Genomic DNA, 20,344 nt, shown 5'->3' on the forward strand with positions numbered 1-20,344 from the left:
CGCAGGGGTTCCTGGGAGGCGCAGCGTCAGGCCCTGGCGCGCGCCCGCCGCCCCTTCCCCGCGCCGCGGCCGCCCGGGCAACTTGTGGCCAAAGTTTGGCCCCAGCCTCCGGAGTGCGCGGGGCGGCCCGCGAAGTTGGCTGTGGCCCCCGCCGCGGCTCGGGCCGGCCCATGGCCCGCGCGCCCCCGCCGGAGCCCCTGGGCGGCCGGGCTCCTGCCCCCGGGGCCCCCGGGCCTCAACGCCAGTGCGCCTCCCCCGGCCCCGGGCCCGCGCACGCGTGGGAAAGTTGGCCTGGAACCGGCCCGACCAGTTCCGCCGGCGCGCACACCGGCCGCAGAAGTTGGTGCTGCAAAACTTTTTTGGGGGGTTCCGCGGGAGCCCCCGTGCGTCGGGACCGGATGCGCGCCGGCTAGCGACCCCTGCGCCGAGAGAGGTACCCCCAGAGCGACGCGCAGCGGGGGCGCCCCGGACCCGCGGCCCGGGGGCTATGGCCATGGTGGCCGGAGGCTGGGGCGGCCCCGGCGGCGGTGGAGACGCGAATGGCGTGGACAAGGTGGGTGGCTACCCGCCCGCCACCGAGGACTCGGCCTCGCCCCCGGGCGCCGCCAGCGACGCCGAGCAGGGCGACGAGGAGCGGCAGGGGCTGCAGGTGGACTGTGTGGTGTGCGGGGACAAGGCGAGCGCAAGCACTAGGGCGTCCTCACCTGCCAGGGCTGCAAGAGCTTCTTCAAGCGGAGCATACTCCTCAACCTCAGCTACACCTGCAGGTCCAACCGTGACTGCCAGATTGACCAGCACCACCGGAACCAGTGTCAGTACTGTTGCCTCAAGAAGTGTTCCGGTCGGCATGCGCAAAGAGGCCGTGCAGCGGGGCCGCAGCCCCCACTCGCCGCCAGGTCCTGGCGCCGCGTCTCCGGCAGCCCCCCCCCCCCCCCCCCCCCGGGCTTGGCGCTGGCGGAGGCGGTGGGCGGAGACCTCTTCCATGGCCAGCCAGTGTGGGAGCTGATCGCACAGCTGCTGCGCGCCAAGCCCTACCTGGCGGTGGCCGGCCACTTTGGCACGGGCGCGGCGAGCGCCTTCGGCCCGGGCGGCGCGGGCGCGGTGCTGGGCATCGATAACGTGTGTGGAGCTGGCGGCGCGGCTGCTCTTCAGCACCTTGGAGTGGGCGCGCCACGCGCCCTTCTTCCCCGAGCTGCCCGTGGCCGACCAGGTGGCCCTGCTGCGGCTCAGCTGGAGCGAGCTGTTCCTGCTGAACGCGGCGGGGGCCGCCCTGACCCTGCACACTGCGCCTCTGCTGGCCGCAGCCGGGCTGCACACCGCTCCCATGGCCGCCAAGCGGGCGGTGGCCTTCATGGACCAGGTGCGCGCCTTCCAGGAGCAAGTGGACAAGCTGGGCCGCCTGCAGGTGGACTCGGCGGAGTATGGCTGCCTCAAGGCCATCGCGCTCTTTACTCTTGATGCCTGTGGCCTCTCAGACCCAGCACACGTGGAGAGGCTGCAGGAGAAGGCGCAGGTGGCCCTGACTGAGTACATGCTGACCCAGTACCCAGCCCAGCCCCAGTGCTTCGGCCGCCTGCTGCTGCGTCTGCCTGCCCTGCGCGCCGTCCCAGCCTCACTCATCTCTCAGCTGTTCTTCATGCGCCTGGTGGGCAAGACACCCGTTGAGACGCTGATCCGAGACATGCTGCTCTCGGGGAGTACTTTCAACTGGCCTTAGGGCTCCGGCCAGTGACCGACCTCCAGCGACACAGATGCTCGGGGTCCCCAGGCCAAGGATAGGGACAGCCTCCCCAAGTGGCTAACCAGAACCATGACTAGGGCGAAAGATCATTATGTAATATGCAGTAGCCCTTAGTGACCCTGGTTACAATTTGACTCGGAGGCTACTGGACTTCAGAGCCTTACAAGCCTGGAAGGTTTATTTCAGGCACAGCAAGCACATGCCTCGGCGGTGCTGACTTGCGTTCTGCACCTGGATAGGCACCTGAAGTCATTTGGAGAGGATGTCTATGTAAGTTGGTTTTACATAAATTTCTGTGCTGGATTCCTTGTGCTTGTGGATTTTCTTGTCCTTCTTGGTTTGCTGTTATTTTACTACTGAGTTGGCTTTTGTGGTTTTCTTCATTTTGATGAGGTTTCTTTCCTATTTCTTACGACATTCCCTTGATAGTTATTTTCTTATCTAGTGTAAGATGGTCATGTTTCTCTTGTGTACTGCTTGCCTTCCTCTCCATACAGTTTCTTTGCATGTACTTTTCTCCCCCTATTTGCTTCGTGTTTGTCTCCATTGCAGATTGATATTTGTAGCTCTCTCTTTTCAGTCTTGTGTCATATTTGCAGAACTGCTTCACCTTGGTTACTGTCTGGTGGGGACTGCCTTGCTCATTGATCTCAGGTTTATGTTTGCTCTTCCTTGTGATTCTCCATCCATAGAATAGCCTTCGTATTTTTTTATAACTCATTCCGCTGCTTTGGATTTCTGGAATTCTCCTTGACTGAAAATGCCCTTATTTCTTCTTCATATTTTGCTGGATTTAAGATCCTTGCTTGGCAGTTATTTCTTTTAAAGTTTCATATATGTTGTCACGTTGCCTTATGCCTGCAGAGGTTTGTTGAAGGAAAACAAACAAACAGAAAACCACACTCAGCTTAATTGTTTGCTTTCCCTTTGCAGACCCCCTGCTGGGGCTGCTTCCATAAATGTGCTCCTTACAGTTCTGCTCACAGGCGTGCCCTCATGGCTCTCAGATTTTGCGTCCATGGCTTTATTCTGAGAAGTCCACTCTCCCATGCCATTTTCCCTGAGCCTTTGGATCCCTCTCCTAGGGAATGCTACTGTAGGTCTGATACGTCTGCTTGACTTACTGTAGATGGCCAACCAATGAATGACTACATCAACCCCGCAAGCTCCAATACTGGACAGAGAATCTGTGCTGAGTGGGCCATATCAATAAACTGAGACTTATCAGAGTTTATGTTCCTTGCACAATAATCGCACAACCTTTATAACGATCCTGACACATAGTCTGCAGGTTTCTGTCTGCACAAGTTAAGGAATTCTAGAATATTTTTGGGGGGTAGAGCATAGCTGTTCCTGGCCCAACACCTGGGCTTCACTTTGGGAACTTGCTATGAGTTAAGTCTAGGTAGAGGTCTGGAGGCCATAAACCGTGGGAGGTGTTTCCTGGGCCCATGCAGCGGTGTCTTGCTCCAGATACAGCCTAAGCACCATTATCGGCACACATCCCAAACTCAGTCATTTGGACGCATGGGGACCCTACAGGACAGAGTAGACCTGCTCCTGTGGGTTCTGAGACTGTAATTCTTCATGAGAGAAGAAAACCTGGTCTTTTCTTAGGGGAGCTGCCCTTGGTTTGACCTTTCTGCTCTTGTGTTTTGTAGCACAGAGGATGATCACTGTGCCATCAGGGCCAGGGATGAAAACACCTTCTTGGTTCGTAGTGATAGATTTCTCAAAACTTACCGAGAGATGTGGGGTATGTACAGTAGCTTTAGGGCTTGCATCAGACATCAGAACCAATTTAGACAACTCATCTTTTCTCATTCTGTTTCTTTAGAACCTCTCCTGGTCCCGTCAAGTCAACTCTGATGCGGAACAACCCTCTACAACAGGGTAAGCTTCCCCTCTGTGTTCCAGAGACGGTAATTCATTATTGCATTAAAATGTTTCTTCCTTTTGCTGTGGTGTAACACGTGGTTTTGAACTGTTGACCTTGACCTTAGCAGCCAATGCATAAGCGCTATGCCACCAGGGTTCTCTAGAGAAGCAAGACCAAGGATACTTGTATGATACATGTATGGACAAATAGTGATTTATATCCACAATTGCCTAAACAGCTATAGAAGCAGGTAAGTCCAGTTTGGTTCAAGTTCATTGGTCATATATAAGCGGGAGACTTCTCCTGTCTCATAGAGCTACGGGAACTGATGGACATGAAAGAGGAAGATGCAGGAAGAGGGTCTCGGGTGGGGAAGGCAGCGCTGCATGAATCTGAGTTGGGATGAATCAATACAAGTTGACATTCCACTGATGGTTAGTGTGATCAGTAGATGACCTAACAGGAAATTGACAAACCAGATGTAGAATCCAGAAGTGGACAAAGGGAAATGGGCAAGACAAAGCACGCTTCTGCACAGGATTCCTCTTATAATAGAGACGACAACCCAGAAGAGGGCTCATGGGACTTACACCTGATTGATAAGTTGGACTCTAACTCTATTTTCACACAAACAGGTCCAGCTGACAGAAATTCTAATGATCACAGATGAGAAAGAGAACGTTCAAATGTGGTGCACAAAAGGAAAATTAGGACCGCCTCATTCCTCATAAGACACGATGCTTTCTCATTGTCTTTTCCGATAAGAGCAGAACTTTGTGTATCAGCAATTGACGCCGTCTGGCACTTCTGAGTGATGTAACTCTCTCTCTATATGTATCTGATGAATCCACAACTGATGAAAGCGTAGATAGTTGATGGTCCTATGACATTCACATTCAACATCAGAAACCAGCAAGGCACTGTGATCTTGTAACTTGGTTTAGTAGGGAAGCACAAAGAGCTTATGTTTGGGTATAAGATCCCATTTGGAATCTTTACTAGCAAGTTAATTGGATTGACCTTATTACTCTGTGTGTAGATCTATTCACACAAACACTGCGAAAGCACCTTCTTTTGTTGACCCTCCGATTCTTCTTTCATTCGTTAAGTACAACTTAACTGCTCAAATGTTCCTGAAATTAGAATTTTATTGAAGAGTATTATTTTTCGTTTTTCTCTCAGCTCTGCCAATAGTGGTGGGTGGGTCAACAAGAAGAAAGTCCATTCGTGCTACAACTCCAGAAATATCTGGTGATTAGAGCTAACTGCATACCTCTGAAATCAGAGGTAAATACTGGTTCTGAAACTTGAGGACATAAACAAGGCTCCTTCTACCAGGAAAGAAAAGAACACACTGCCATCCCGGAAGAGATTGTGGAAATTGTAACGTTGTAGCAGAAGCTTACAATAATAAAATGAAACATGATAGTAAAACAAACTCCACTGGAAGGAAAAAAGCCAAAAGAAGATGAAAATTGATGAGATAAACCAAAATTATTAGAGGAACAATCTACTACGTCCATTTTATTTATTATTTTTAGTAGGTTCGTTTTCCTTCATTTCCTTGAATGAGAGTTTTAGACAGGAAAGTCACAGGCAATATAGTTCAATGCAAAGCAGAAGAATTGTAAGCAAAAACTTTAAATTAGTAGAGATGACCAACAATTCAGTTGTAGTAAGAAGCTATTACCATCCATCCCTAGGAGGTAATGACAATGCTATGTGGTGATGTTACTTAAGCCCAGGGGCTGGAAGCCCATATCCAGTGTTGAAATCATGGGGTCAGAACTGGAAGCATAGCGCTGTTTACCACTAGCAGTCTACACAAACAAACAAACAAACAAACCAAAACATCCACAATGAAACTTGTTGAATTGAACTAGAACTCTAAGAGACTATATGAGAAAGACCAACAGTAAAAAAAACTTGATCAGAACAAACTGTGGGTAGCACCGTGAAGAACGGGAATTCCAGAACACTTCCCTGTGCTCGTGCACAACCTGTGCCTGGTTCAAGAGGAAGTCAGGAGAGAGAACAAGGGCACACTGTGTGCTTTAACATCATCAAAGGTTTGTGTCAGGCCTGCATCCTCTAACCCTACTTACTCAGTCTGTATGCTGAGCAAGCACTCAGAGAGGCTAGATTACCTGAATAAGCCTGCACATCAGGACTGGAGGAATCTTTATTAATACCCTGTGCTATGCAGGTGACAACCTTGTTTGGCGAAAGTGAGGGGGATTCAAACATTTGCTGATAAAGTTCAAGGGCAGAAGCCTTCAGCATGGGTTACAACTCAATGAAAGGAAAACGTAAATCTTCATAACTGGACCAATATGTAGCAGGGGATAAATGGAATAAAATGTGAAGTTGGTAAGGATTTCATCTTGCTTGGATCCATAATCAATACTCATGGAAGCAGCCGTCAAGTGACCAAGCTACACTTTGTTTTGGGTCAATCTCTACAACCCCTGTTTAAAGCATTGAGAAGCAAGGATTATACTCTGAGGACTAAGGTGGGCTTGACCTAAACCAAGGTCTTCCCAATGGTCTACTCTGCATGTGAAAATTGCACATTGAAAATGGAAGACCAAAGAAAATCCAACGCACTTGAACCGCGGTGTTGGAGAAGATTATTGAAAGTATATGGACTGCCAGAAGAACGAACAGACCAATCCTGGAAGAAGGACGGCCAGAATGCTCCTTAGAGGCAAGGATGGTGAGTCTTTGTCAAACCGAGGAAGGCCGTAGACGAGATTGCGAGATTGATTGACAGTGACTGTGTCACTGCGAACTCCACCCTACGAACAAGTGGGAGGATGGCACAGGAAGGACCAGGTGGTGTGTTTCCTTCTGGGGAGCTGGGAGTAGGAATGACTTGATGGCCCCTGACAGCAACATCAACTACAGAACAATCTCTCAAACAAGATATTGAAGAAAAGTATAGGTTCATTTATGTAACCTTCAAAATCGGACCAAAATTCAACATCAGAGAGGCATCCATCTACACTCAGTGATTATTAGAAATGGCAGGATAGTGCCTCACTCCAGTGGAGAGAGATGAGGTGAGTGGTTTCAGGAATATTTAAATAAGAACAAATTTTCAAAACAGTTCTTATATATTTTGTTTCCCCTAAGCAAATAACACAAGACAATATTAATTTTATACCAATATGAAAAAATTAAAATACAAGCTCACAGCCTACATATGTAGAGAAATAATTGAAAACATTGACCAGCTTTAGAACAGGGGACTGGAAGTATGTGTGATTAAGAAGGAAAATGCTGATCTTTCTTTGAAGTTTTCTGTTGTCTATGACTTTATTAAATCTCTTCAAATTTCTTTGGAAAAAATGAACAAGTCCAAATAGTTTATAAATAATTCTTCACTGTAGATCTTGAGTCACTGCTACAGTTCAAAGTGAATGTCCAATTCTCATTTTTCTAAATCGACTAACTTTGTATTTAATTTTTAATGTGTTTCCATTTTAAGATTATTTCTTTATCTTTTAATTTTAGTATTTTAACATTGTATTAACATATAACTCATACATCACACACATTAGTGATTCAAACATCAAGAATTGTGCGATCTTTGCCACAATCCACGTTGGAGTATTTTCAACATTCTTGCATCCATCAGTACTAGCATCCCCTGTCCCCCTGTGTCTTCTAGTGTAGTCAGAGAAACCGATTGAGCTATATGTTTACCTATCCAGAATTTCTTATAAAAATCATACAAAATGGGAAAATATAGCAACCATAAAATAGAACCGAACAGTCTCCTTGCAAAAGTAATTAAAAACTAGGACAGGTTAAAAATGGGTCAAAAGCAAGGATCAACCTTGAAGCCCCTCCCAGGGAGACAAAGAACAGAAAAGTGGGTGAGGGGCGATGGAGGACGATATAAGATTTGGACAAAATGATCTGTAATTTATCAAGGGCTCATGAAGGAGATTCCCAGGGGAAGTGGGGGGAAGAAATGGGGAGCGGATATCAGGGGCTCAAGTGGGAAGAGACTTGAAAATGATGATGGCATTTTTAGGTGCAAATGTGCCTGACACACTGGAGAAATGTATGGATTGTGATAAGAGATTTAAGAGCCCCAATAAAAGTATTAAAAAATGGATCAAGGGGGGAAAATGTTAATATCTAAAATAATTAAAAGCAATCTGCAGCAGGGGTCAGAAAACTCTAACTTATAAGTTCTATGCAGCTCCTTCAGCAAGGATATGTGACTATGATGTAAAATTGAAAATGAAGATAACACCATGATACTTTCATTTATAGTATTACTTAAAATTTTCCTTATTTATAAATATATTTTATAGCTCTTGAATAATTTTTAAATTATTGTTATGTACCACGATGGCTAATGAATATAAAAAAATTTGTTGACCCCTTATCTCAGTGATTCACTTTCCAATTCACCCTGTCTGTGGACCAGATTGTTTACACGGGTATTCAATCAACTGAGGGAATTAACTAGAGGCTCAACGCACAGAAGGTCTACGCAAACGGAGGGGGCTTTCACTGTCATCCTTAGCCTTCTGCTAACCAGGTTTTCAGAATTTAAACTCTAATATAATTCCCTCCTCTAATCTTAGAGTCTACTATTCCAAATCCTTGGATCACACGACTACTTTGGCACTTCACCTAGATGGTTGCTTGTTAAGACAAGTTGTTAAGACACTACATGCTAGATGCTATTGTTGCTGATCACAGGGCACTATCTGATTTCTTCCCCCACACTTTTCTCTAGCACCCAGCTCTTCAGTGATCACTTCATGAGTTTAAGTATGGAGCCACAGTGTAATAACAGTTCTTCGATAAGGGTTTATGGTTAATGCCATATGGAGTAACGGAGACTGAGTGTTTACAGGAGCTGAGACCACCAAACCTTTCTCCTTTTGAAAGGTCTATGGACATAAATTGACACACGTTTTCTTAACTGCCATCCTGGCCACAACTGACTGAGCCCAGGCTTGGCATAATCTGACGTACAGGTTGCTCTTGTCAATTTCTGTGGAGGTGATTCCAACTCATGGCAACTCACATGTGGAGCATAACTGGTCTGGGGTTTTCAAAAGTCTGTTCTTTCAAGACCAAGTCACCAGGTCTGTCTTTGGAGGCTCTCTCCCCAACCTTGTGGCTACGAGGTAGATCATTTGTGCCACTCAGCTACCAAATCTGTAAGTTGGCCAGAAACCCTTCATCAATTCCTTGTGATAGAGAACTGGTTGACTTCAGGCAGCAATGCTGAAGCACAATAATGCGTGAGAGAGGGATGGCTCTGAACCAGCAAAAGCCAAGGTAAAGAAGAGACTGCAGGTGTAGCCCACCAAAGGCTGAGCCCTCTTCCCCACTTGAAACATATTTCCTTTATTATATGTAAATTTGCCTCCCAAAAGTGTTTTTTCTTAAAATCAGCACACTGTTGGGTGCTGATCAGTTCAAACATTTTCTCTAACAGAACAAACAAATGATACACAATTGGTGGCAAGTTGGGTTGCAGTTGCAATGGGGCCCCCAGAGTCCTGAAGGTTAGAGGAACCAAAGAGCTGCAATGCAAATTCTCATGACTGAAAACCAACATCACCGCCATTGAGGTGATTCACCTGCTGGCAATCCGACAGGACAAGGTAGAATGGCCCCTGGGTTCCTGAAGCTGACTCTTCACAGCAGGCCGTAGCCTTCTCCTTCTCCCAGCTAACAGGATGATTGTCACAGGACCAAAGGGGTTTTTTAAAACAAGAATACGAATGAAACGAGAACAAGGCTGGACATACAATATTATTAATAAATCAAGAGATTTTCATATGAAAGTGCAGCACAGAGCTGGAACCAGAGGCCAGAGAGGCACGTGGCTGTTGACAGTAGCATCTGAATGCTTAATAAATTCTAATTACTTAGAGAAATAGACATTAATATTTCTCAGATGAAACGTTAAAATAGCCAAGTCCCTCACGAGGCTCTTGCTTCACTTTCATATAACACACCCCTTGTCCATGATTTTATGAGCTTTTTCTCTCCACCTTCACATCCAAGTTTAACCACACACACAAAAAAATGCCTGCAACTTTAGTGTACTTGACTGGTTTTAGAAGCAAATAACAAAAACAACTTTGACCATGTAATAATCTTTTCAGGTTAACTTTTCTCAATGCTTTTGAATTTAAATGAATTTTCAGCTCGTTATTTTTATTATGTGAGGCTTTATAGAAATGAGCTAATAGGAATGCCCAGTAACCAACAAGGGCTCTTATTTAAGATAAACTCATGACACAGTGGCCTATGCATTGGGCTGATAACCACAGCTTAGAGGTTCAACCTCACCAGCCAATCCACGGCAGAAAGATGAGGCTCTCTTCCTGTAAAGATACAGTCTCAGAAACCTTAAGGAGCAGCACTACTCTGTCCTCAAGGGTTAGTATGGTCAGGAATGAACTTGATGGCAGTGAGTTGTGGGGCAACTAAGAGCCAAAGGGCCTTTATCTTCCTGAATGCAAAAGCAGGGGAGAGAGAGAGGCAATTCAGTGGGTCAGAAAGCCTCCTGCTTAGGCGCTTTGAAGTCTGTGGCTTGAATACAATCTTCTCCACTAACTATCTCTACAAAGGCTCACCAATTTCTGGGTTAAAAGAGTAACGGAGGCAGCCTCCAAACCTAAAATTATCTGACTCCAGGGTCCATGTTTCTTTCTTTCTTTTAATATTTTTCAAAATAAATTAAGTGGAGATTTACATTTCAGATCATCCAATTGGTACATAACAACTTAAACTACTTACCAAAACACTCAGTAGCTTGCCCTGCTGTCCTCATTTGATTTCTCCCCTCCCTCTTATGGAATGCTATCTTCCACTTCACCCAAGGGAACTCTTTTCTACCCCATGTTGTTTCTTTACTCCTTGATTTAAAAAAATACTTTTATTGGGGGCTCTTGCATCTCATCACAATCCACGATTCATCCAGTGGGTCAAGCACATTTGCACATATACCGCCATCACCATTTTCAAAGCAATCTCTTCCCACTTGTGCCCTTGATATCAGGTCCCAATTTCTTCCTCCTCCTTCCTTCCCTCACAAATCATTGATAAGAGATATAGATTATTATTTTCATATCTTATATCATCTGCTGTCAGTCACCACCCACTTTTCTGTGGTGCGTCCCACATGGAGGGGATTATAGGTTGATCCTTGTGATCAATTCCCCTCTTCTCCCCGCCACCCTCCCCTAGTCCTCCTAGTATCTCTACTCTCATTATTGGCCCTGAGGGTTTATCTATCCTACATTCTCTGTGTTGTGAGTTCTTATCTGTAGCCGTGTGCATGCTCTGGTCTAATCCGATTTTTGAGGTAGAATTGAGGTCATGATAGTGGGGGGAAGGAAGAACAAAGAATGAGAGAGAAATCCTGTGTTTCATCAGTGCCATACTGCACCCATACTGCCTCATCTTTTCCCTGTGACCCCTCTGTGAGAGTGTGTCCAATTGTCTACCTCCCGCCATTCACATTGGGTAGGATTTTGTTCTGGGGCTTAGCTGCCTGATACTTGATCCCATCAATAATTCATGATCATACAGGCTGGTGTGCTTCTTCCATGTGAGCTTCATTGCTTCTTAGCTAGATGGCCATTATTTACCTTCAAGCCTTTAAGACCCCAGACACTATATCTTTTGATAGCCAGTCACCGTGTTTCATTTTTCCTTCTCATCTGCTTAGTAACCATCAAAGTCGATTCCTTGGGTATGAACGCCTTTGTCTTTTGTAACAGCCAGGGTCCATGTTTTAACCACCCTGCTCATTGCCTCTCATAAACGGACACGTGTCTGAGGAAGGACAAACAAAAAAATTCGTTGTGGCATTTGCTCTGAGAAGGAAACTGGGTGTCCGAAGGCAAACCACCTACCCGGACCACTGTGCTTTTACTACTCAATACTGAGAACCTAAGTGAAAAGGAGATCAAGAATGTGATCAATGTAAACCCGACCAAGGAGAACACCTCCAAGATATATTGTTACTGTGGAGCAAAAACAGACAAACACGAGGTGAACAATAGTGTGCAGAGCACGTTCCTGTTTGGTTTGTTATTATTATTTTAAAGAAAGGATTCTAAGACAATGTTATCTCTTGGAGGGAACAGGGTACCTGACATGTTAGAAGTTGCTTTCCAGGATATGCTCCTGTATTGCCTGGAATTGTTCCTTTAAATTTTTAGTTTTCAAATTATATGATGGATCTTCCTAATAATAAAACAATTTTAAAGAACAAATAAGTCCCGAATTCTTCTCCTTTGTAGCCCTGATCAACGACCCCTCATCTCTCAGAGACTCAGTGTCTTCACCTGTGAAACGGGAGCAACACTGCTTCTTGTAAGATCGCTGTGAGAATAAGCGAGACCCCATGTACGAAGCGTCGGCCCCACGAAGAGGTTCCCTATGTCACTGAACCAGGAAGACACTAAGTTACCATGGTCTCATGATAAGACTATTATCAATGTTTCCCAGTGACTAGGAAGCCAGGATGCCCCAGCCCCGAGTCCCATCTTGTGGAACAGCACTGACCTAGGAGGCAGAGGGTCCCATGTGGCCAAGACTTGCTGCTTTGGATCAGGATGCTCAGTCCCAGCAGTTAGCTGCAGCTGCAATGACAACAGAAACCAGCTCCTTGAGCGCCAACACAGCCCTGCAAGATGAGTAGTGTCCTGTGATGCACAATGGTGGTGCCGGGAAGAGGAATGCCTTCTGAAGGGGTAGGAACTAGTCCTGGTCTGGTTTTGGTGTCTGAACCATAAATAATCTGGTAATTGCTCCTTCTCTTCTATTTTCTGGTAGAGATTGAACTTAGTCTCAGAGCTGGTCTGACACTAAGTCTATGAACTGCTGATTAGAAAACAGACTGTCCATAGGACCCAGGAATCCCATTGCTAGATATATATTCCAGATTGAAATAAATCAACCCTAGAGGAACATTATTAGATGATACGTTATAAAAAGGAAAGCTTTTCACACTCAAAGAATCACTTTCAAGTGTTGCTAGGGTTAAAAGTGGTGGGAATGCAAATTACAAACGAGAGGTTATGCTTATATAAACTTGGGTGAAGGAGAAGACAAGATACAATTAAGAGTGAAGTCAGCCAAAGTGATGGAGTCAAGAGAAAACACTGGCAGGAGTGCAACGGTTAACAGTAATAGAGGGACATTGTTATATACATCATTCAACTATAGTGATTTCCCAGTAAATGCATGGATCAACACACATGGGGAAACCAGTGTGGAGGGAGAGTAGGATTGTATATACGTGCTTACATATATTTGACAGATACTTCTACATGTATGCATACCTTTACTGAAAATGTATCCATGGGGGAAACCAAGAGCAACAGGCATAGCAAACTTGACAATGTTCTACATCCTACTTTGGTGAAGAGTGACTGGGGTCTTCATAGCTGGAGAGCAGCAACTGAAGTGTCATGATCGGTTTCTCCTCATCTCCAGGTAAGGATACTAAAGAAAACTGAAGATGTAGAGAAACAATTACCCCAATGGAGTAAAGGCCCAGAACATCAGCTTTCTCATCTCTGAATCCAGAAGAATTGGATGATGTCCTGCCAACACAACAAACTGCCTGGAAGGAATTACAGACAAGGTCCTCGATAGACCGAGATACAAATGTGAAATAAAACTAACGATCACAAACAAACACAGGAAACAGGCTTACTTCTTGGATAAAGAGTACTGAAGCCCCAGGACTATGGAGATTATGCTCCTTAGAAATCCTTGAGGTCTAGAGCGGATTTTCCTCGTGTGCCTCCATTTTTAACTAAATAAAACAAAACAAACTTGCTGCCATCGAGTCAATTCTCACCCAGTAGGGCAGGGTAGAACTGCTCTGTGAATTTCCAAGTGTAACTCTTTATAGGAGTAGAAAGCCCTTCTTTACCCCTAGTGGTCCCAAACTGCTGGCCTTGTAGATGGCAACCCAAGGCATAACCACTACTCCACCATGGCCATTCGCAATCCTTGATATCTGGAACAGGCTCGATTTTTAGCCAAATAAAAATAGGTCTCAATGGGGTCACAATAATTTCAGGGAAGTAGGGCTTCTATTGGCTAATCAACGACGTGAGGTCAAAATGTCAGCATTTACACAGAGACAAAGTTCAGAAGGGCTAGGAAAGCGGAGGAATGTAAATTCAAACGAGAGATGAATTGGCAAAAGTGAATTTACAGTGTGGTGATTACAATCAATGACAGGACACAGAATGCATATCAACTGTAAAGTGGGACACTAATTTGCCCTGTAAACCTTCACTCAGTCATAATAAAATCACACACACATGTTCCTGCACACACACACAAACACACACACCACAATCAGATAGTCAATGGTGTCCTGGGTCAACAGAGCATAGGGAGGTCAGGTCAATTCTGAGCAGGACTGTGCCTTATCACCTGATTTGAAGGACTTTTCACATCTCATCTTTTGGACGATCACGAAGAGTGTCCAAGATCCCTGAAGACAAGTTGGTGCATAAGCACATAATGGTGCATAAGCACATAGGAAATGTGGTGAAGGAAGCTGATGATGCCTGGCTATCAAAAGATATAGCATCTGGGGTCTTAAAGGCTGGTAATTAAACAAGCAGCCATCTAGCATGGAAGAGACAAAGCCCCCATGGAAGAAACACACCAGCCTGTGTGACCATGAGATGTCGAAGGGAGGAGGTAACAAAAGTTCAGAAACACACGCCCAACTTGATGTGAAGCGGCATGGATGCCCTAGAGATGCAAAACTCACCTGTCCAGTAGTAATCCCACAGTACCACTCAGAAGGAGACACTCAAAGGGGAAAGGATGATTAAGTCAGGAGAAGGTATGGTACTCATGAACCACGTGCTTATCCACCGGTTCGTTAATATTTCCTTCCCTTAGAGGACAGGCTGTGATTTGTTTTACCTCGTTAATCATGTTAGATTCGTGTATGTTCATTTGTGCATTTAAGATCCTTCGGTACATGAAGCTCAGGGTAGGTGACGCTGCAGAAAATGTTACCTGAGTAATGGTTTTCTAAGGGTAAAGGAGGGGGCGGGCATGAAGGAGAGGAGTTTGGAGCAGATAGCACTGATGATTGTATGACCCCACTGGATGGGATTGAACAACAGAATTGTATATAAGTAGACATTGGATTTTAGAAGATATTTCAATAGAACTATTATTTTTTTTTAAAGCAGCATATTGTCCAAACGGATTTGCCTCCACTGTGGTCCTCATCAGAGTTTCTCAAAAGCAACGACAACAACAACAAAATACACAATAAAGAGAACTTAGTCTGGAGATCTAAAGCTGTGGTTCCCAGATTGGGACAAACGGCCCCGAGTAGATGTTGTAACTGTTTAGGGAACCTCAAAAGCAGATGGCTATGTTTTGTCTCGGATTGTGGCCTCTAGTAGAAATGTTTATAATGGCCAGGGGAGGCTGGGACACATTTAGTATTTTTCTGAAAATTTGGCAGTAGGCCAAATTCCTTTGGGAACCTCTGACCTAAATGCAGGAAAGCATCACAGCAATGTACAGCAATCACAGTATGGCAAGCTGACAGACAAATGGTGGCTTGGAGTTCTAGTCTCCCCAATCGTGAGAAAGTAAATTTGTTTATGAAAGCGATCAACCACTGTGGTATTTGTGTTATAGTAGAAGTAGATAAGATATTTACTGTCTTAAGAATCAAGTGGAGTTCTTATTAATACATACGTTTCCAACCCTGGTTTTCACCTTTTTGAAGAACAGGATCTTGGAAAACAGTCTATCTAAATTCACTAGCAATCAAATTATGTCGCAAAATGTCATGGTGAAGTCTCATTGATAGTTAGGATCCAAGGACAACGAAAGCTATAATCTCACTGCCATCGAGTGGATTCCCACTCCCAGCAGCCCTGCGACAAGACAGCACTGCCCCTGTGTGTTTCCAAGACCGTAAATCTCTGTGGGAGTAGAAACCCTCGTCTTTCTCCCTCTGAGTGGATGATGGTTTCAAAGTGCTGACCTTGTGGTTAGCAGCCCAGTGCATAACTACAACGCCACTAGGGTGCCTGATGGGGCAATAAAGGTTAGGTATAGAGGCTAGGAGGGAAAGCAACCACAAGACGGTTCATTATTACTGCAAGATGGTCCATTATTAAGCTGACCACAGTTTCACAAGAAAACTTGTCTGCTTGTCCAATTCCACAAGAGTATTCCACAGAAAAGTTTTGCCAAATGAACCATTATTTTTTTGAATGGTTATCTAAGTGGTGAAAGGTAAGGAGATTATTTACTGTCTTCTTCTTATATCTCTTCTTTTGCTGGTTAACGTTTCCTTACGAGGGATTAGCTCTGTCATGACCTGAGATTCTTGTCTACCCCTATTGAGGGGGAAGCCCAGTTCTCACAGACTCATTAAATCAGGGTGGTAGCAGAAGAGCAATTCCCCCAATGCAGGCAGAAGATACTTGAAGATTTTGAATTTGAAAAGCAAGGGCAAAAGTGGACATTCAATATATTTAAGAACCAATAGCAAGTCCTAATTAAAATGAGACACTAATGTAGAAAAAACCTCCAGTCCATTAAAAAAGACCTGACATACCAAATTTATAGAAACGGAGAAACCTTTAAGAGTGTCACTCAAAGACACCCTTTATTGTGGAACTAAAGCCGCCCCATGGTTGGTAGTTCAAAGTCACCAGCAGCTTGGGAGAAAGCTGGAGCTTTCTACTCCTGTAAACAGTTGCAGCATTAAATCCACAGGGGTCGCTACGAGTCAGCATTGACTTGATAGCACTGAGTGACAAAGCCACTCCCAGAGGTCACCCTTCAGCCGAGCAGTGGATTGGCCTGTAGAATATACAAAACCCAGGAGGCAGGTAATATTGGTAACATGTTTCTTCAACAATACCCGGTACCCTCTAAACAACATATAAGGAAGTTTAAACAATTCCTTTTTAATCATTAAAAATCTGATACTGCTATTGGCGTCATTCATAAAATGCCAATTAGTTCTGAGTACATCTCGAGCATGTTATTGTTGCCAATCCCTCCAGCCTCTTGTTTAGAAACATGGCATTTTATATGTATCCTAGAGGTTAGCTGAATGAAGTCCAGAAAGCAGAATTCCGGGAGGAAACTGTTGTCATGAATCCAAACCATTTCAAATTCCCAAAAGCAGCCAGGAAGAAAGATTCAGATTGCTGATGATCCAGCCTAATAGACAACATCATGACAACACAAGAAAGATTGAAGTTATCCACAGTTTCATTTTACTTACATCTAGAATCAGTGTCCGTGCAAGCAGCAGTCAAGAAACATCAGTAATAAGATCACACAAAAACAACCAATCACATGGAAATTGAACAACACATTACTTAAAATCCACTGGGTAATTAAAGAAACTAATGGCAATTAATAGTAATAAATGCACATATCAAAAAAGAACACTACAAAATCAACACTTTATCTGAAAACCTATATCAATTAGAATAATAACAGCAAAACCCTTAGTCAACAGAAGAAAAGAAATGATAAACATAGGAACAGAAATAAATGATTCAGAAAATAATAAAATAAATAAATGAGGCAAGAAGTAGTTCAGTTAAAAGAATTTTATTTTATTTTTTATGAATCAATGGATGAGGGGGATCTTACCGGTCTGATAGCAATAGATACATTAATTGCATCAAGCACATTCATACATATGTTGCTGCCATCCTTTTCAAAACATTTTCCTTCTACTTGAGCCTTTGGTATCAGCTTCTCTTTTTCCTTCCCTATCACACCCTCCCTTCCTCATGAATATTTGATAAATTATTGTGTTCATATCTTTTTAAAAATTAAATACTTTAATTGGGGGCTCTTACCTCTCTTCTCACAGTCTGTACATTCTTCCATTGTTGTCAAGCACACGTATACATATGTTGTCATCACCATTTTCAAAGCATTTTCTCTCTCTTGAGCCCTTGATATCAGCTCCTCATTATCCCCATCCCTTCCTTCCTTATGAACCTTTGATAAGTTATAGATTATTATTTTCATATCTTACATTGTCCTCCGTCACCGTTCACCCATTTTTCTGTGGTTTGTCCCCCTGGGAGGGGGTTAAAGGTTGATCCTTGTGCTTGATTCCCCCTTTCTTCCCCCACTTTCCCCTTATTCTCTTGGTAGCTCTATTCTCATTGTTGGTCTTGTGGGCTTTATCTCTCCCAAATTCCCTGTGTTGCCAGTTCTTATCTGTAGCACCGAACATGTTCTGGTCGAGTCTGATTTGTAAGGGATAATTGACATGATAGTGGGGTGGAGGAAGCATTAACGAGCTAGAGGAAAATTGTATGTTTCATCAGTGCTATACTGTGCCCTGACTGGCCCATCTCTTGCTTATGACCCTTATGTAAGGGTATGTCCAATTATCTACAGATAGACTTTGGGTCTCCACTGCACACACAGGCAAGTACCCCATTCACCTGGGCATGGTTTTGTTCTGGGTCTTAGATGCCTGATACATGATCCCATAGATACCTCATGATCACACAGGCTGGTGTGCTTCTTCCATGTGGGCTTTGTTGCTTCTCAGCTAGGTGGCCGCTTGTTTACCTTCAAGGCTTTAAGACTCCAGATGCTGTATCTTTTGATAGTCGGGCACCATCAGCTTCCTTCACTACATTTGCTTATGCACCCATTTTGTCTTCAGTGACTGTGTTGGGAATGTGAGCATCACAGAATGCCGCATTGTTAAAACAAAGTGTTCTTGTGTTGAGAGGTTTCATGAGTTGGGGCCTAATGTCCATCGGCTACCTTGATGGTAAACATATAAATATAAATCCCCAGATCTAGTTCCCTATCATTCTATATAAATATGTTTCTATATGGACACGCCTGTATTCAGACCTCTATAAATGTCCTTTGCCTCCTACTTCTTTACACTATTTCCATTTTCTTTCCTCTTGTTCTACTATGATGTTTGGCCTTCATTCAGGTTTGGCTCTCATTCCTCACTGCTCCATTGCCCTTGATTAAGCCCCACTAGCAATCCTATGCCCATCTCTCCAATGATTTTTAGTTCACTTGTTTCCTCATGCCTGGGTTAGTTGATGCCCCCTCCCCGCTCTTTTCTCCTACCTCCCCCTCACCCGTGTCGCCCTGGAATCATCAGCCCCGTTGTTTTCATCTCCAAATTTTTTATCCCACCGATCTTATCCAGATAGACATGCAGAGACATTAATAAGTGCAAAACCCAGGCAAAGCCAAACAAAAGAACAAAGGAAGACAAAAACAACAAAGCAACAACAACAAAATCAGAATAACAACAAAAATAAAGCCAATGACCAAAAAGGAACTATCAATAGTTAAAGGTCTTTTTTTTTTTTTTTTACTTCTAGGAGTGTTTTCAACTCGAGTCGATGGGGTGGCACACTCTGTCCCCAAAGTCTATTTTCGGTATTCCCTGTGGATTTCATTGCTTTGCTCCCCTTGCTCTCGTCTTGTATGCCCTTAGTGATTCGAAACAGTGTGATGGGTTCAGATCAGACACAATTCCCCACCGTGTCTCCATTGTTGATCCACGTCATGCTATGATTCACTGAGGGACATCATGCCTCGTAGTCAGGTCGGCCCTTTGGTTCTCTCTGTGCGTTGTCTGCGCTGAGCAGGAATATCGTCCTCGGGCTTGGTAGGCCAGGATGTTTTACCCTCATTCTCCATACCATTTTGTTTTTCCTCAGTGCTCTAATCAGAAGTGCCCCTCTCCCCAAGATGTAGCTCCAGTGCTGTCCTTTGAAGTGCATTCTTCTTGTGGGGCGGGTGGTCCATATGGTGGGGATTGGGACCCGCCCTGCAGAGCTCTCTATTGGTTCTCTGGTAGGTGCCCCTATGTTGTATTCACATTATGGCGCATTGGGTTGAAGCCTGGAGTATGCCCCTCTCCTGGGGAGGTCTAAATAATACCCTCCCCTTGGGTGTGTTAGTGCCCTGCTCCTGCCTTCCCATGTCTTTTTCCCCTCTCTTTCTTTCCCCCTCCTAGTTAGTGGTCTGCCTGGATTGGGTTTTGCTCCTGCCATAGGACTTGGATCTCAACCCAGGGATGTATGTATATAGGCACTTTTCCGCTATGCCCATATTTTTTTAAGCTTATGTCAGTGGACTCATGTACTTGTGCTTTTGTCCTTGACTTACTTCACTAAGCATGATTTCCTACAGTTGTTCCCATGCGGCAATGTGCTTATGTGTTCATCACTGCATTTTAGGGATGTGTAGTACTCCATTGTATGTATGTACCATAGTTTTTGATCCATTCGTCTCTGATGGAAATTTGGGTTTTTTTGAACTCCTTGCAATTGTGAACTGTGCCGCAATGAACATTGGAGCACAGATGTCTGGCCGTGGTTTGTTTCTTGCCTCTTCTGGTTATGTGCCCTATAGGGGCATTGGTGGGTCGCATAATAGCTCAATCACCATCTATTTTAGATACTGCCAAATTGATTTCCATAATGGCTGTACATAGCCACAGGTCCACCAGCAGTGGATGAGAATTCCTATCTCACCACAGCCCCTCCAACACGTGTTCCTTTGTAATTTTTAATTGGGCTATCTTTGAGGGTATTAGGTGGTTTCTCAGTTGTTTTAATTTGCATTTCTCTTAGGACTAATGATCAGAGATGAAACTAATGGGAACAATGGTTCTGGGGGGGATACGGGAGACAGAG

The 20,344-nt window shown here is 44.5% G+C and overlaps 1 pseudogene; it reads left to right on the forward strand.

Moving 5' to 3' along the window:
• Window positions 1-493: 493 nt before the first annotated feature.
• LOC142422703 (nuclear receptor subfamily 2 group F member 6 pseudogene) lies at window positions 494-1,717 on the forward strand (annotated as a pseudogene).
• Window positions 1,718-20,344: the final 18,627 nt, after the last annotated feature.

The sequence above is a fragment of the Tenrec ecaudatus genome, chromosome 12, assembly GCF_050624435.1.
Source record: "Tenrec ecaudatus isolate mTenEca1 chromosome 12, mTenEca1.hap1, whole genome shotgun sequence".
NCBI classification, from domain to species: Eukaryota; Metazoa; Chordata; class Mammalia; order Afrosoricida; family Tenrecidae; genus Tenrec; species Tenrec ecaudatus.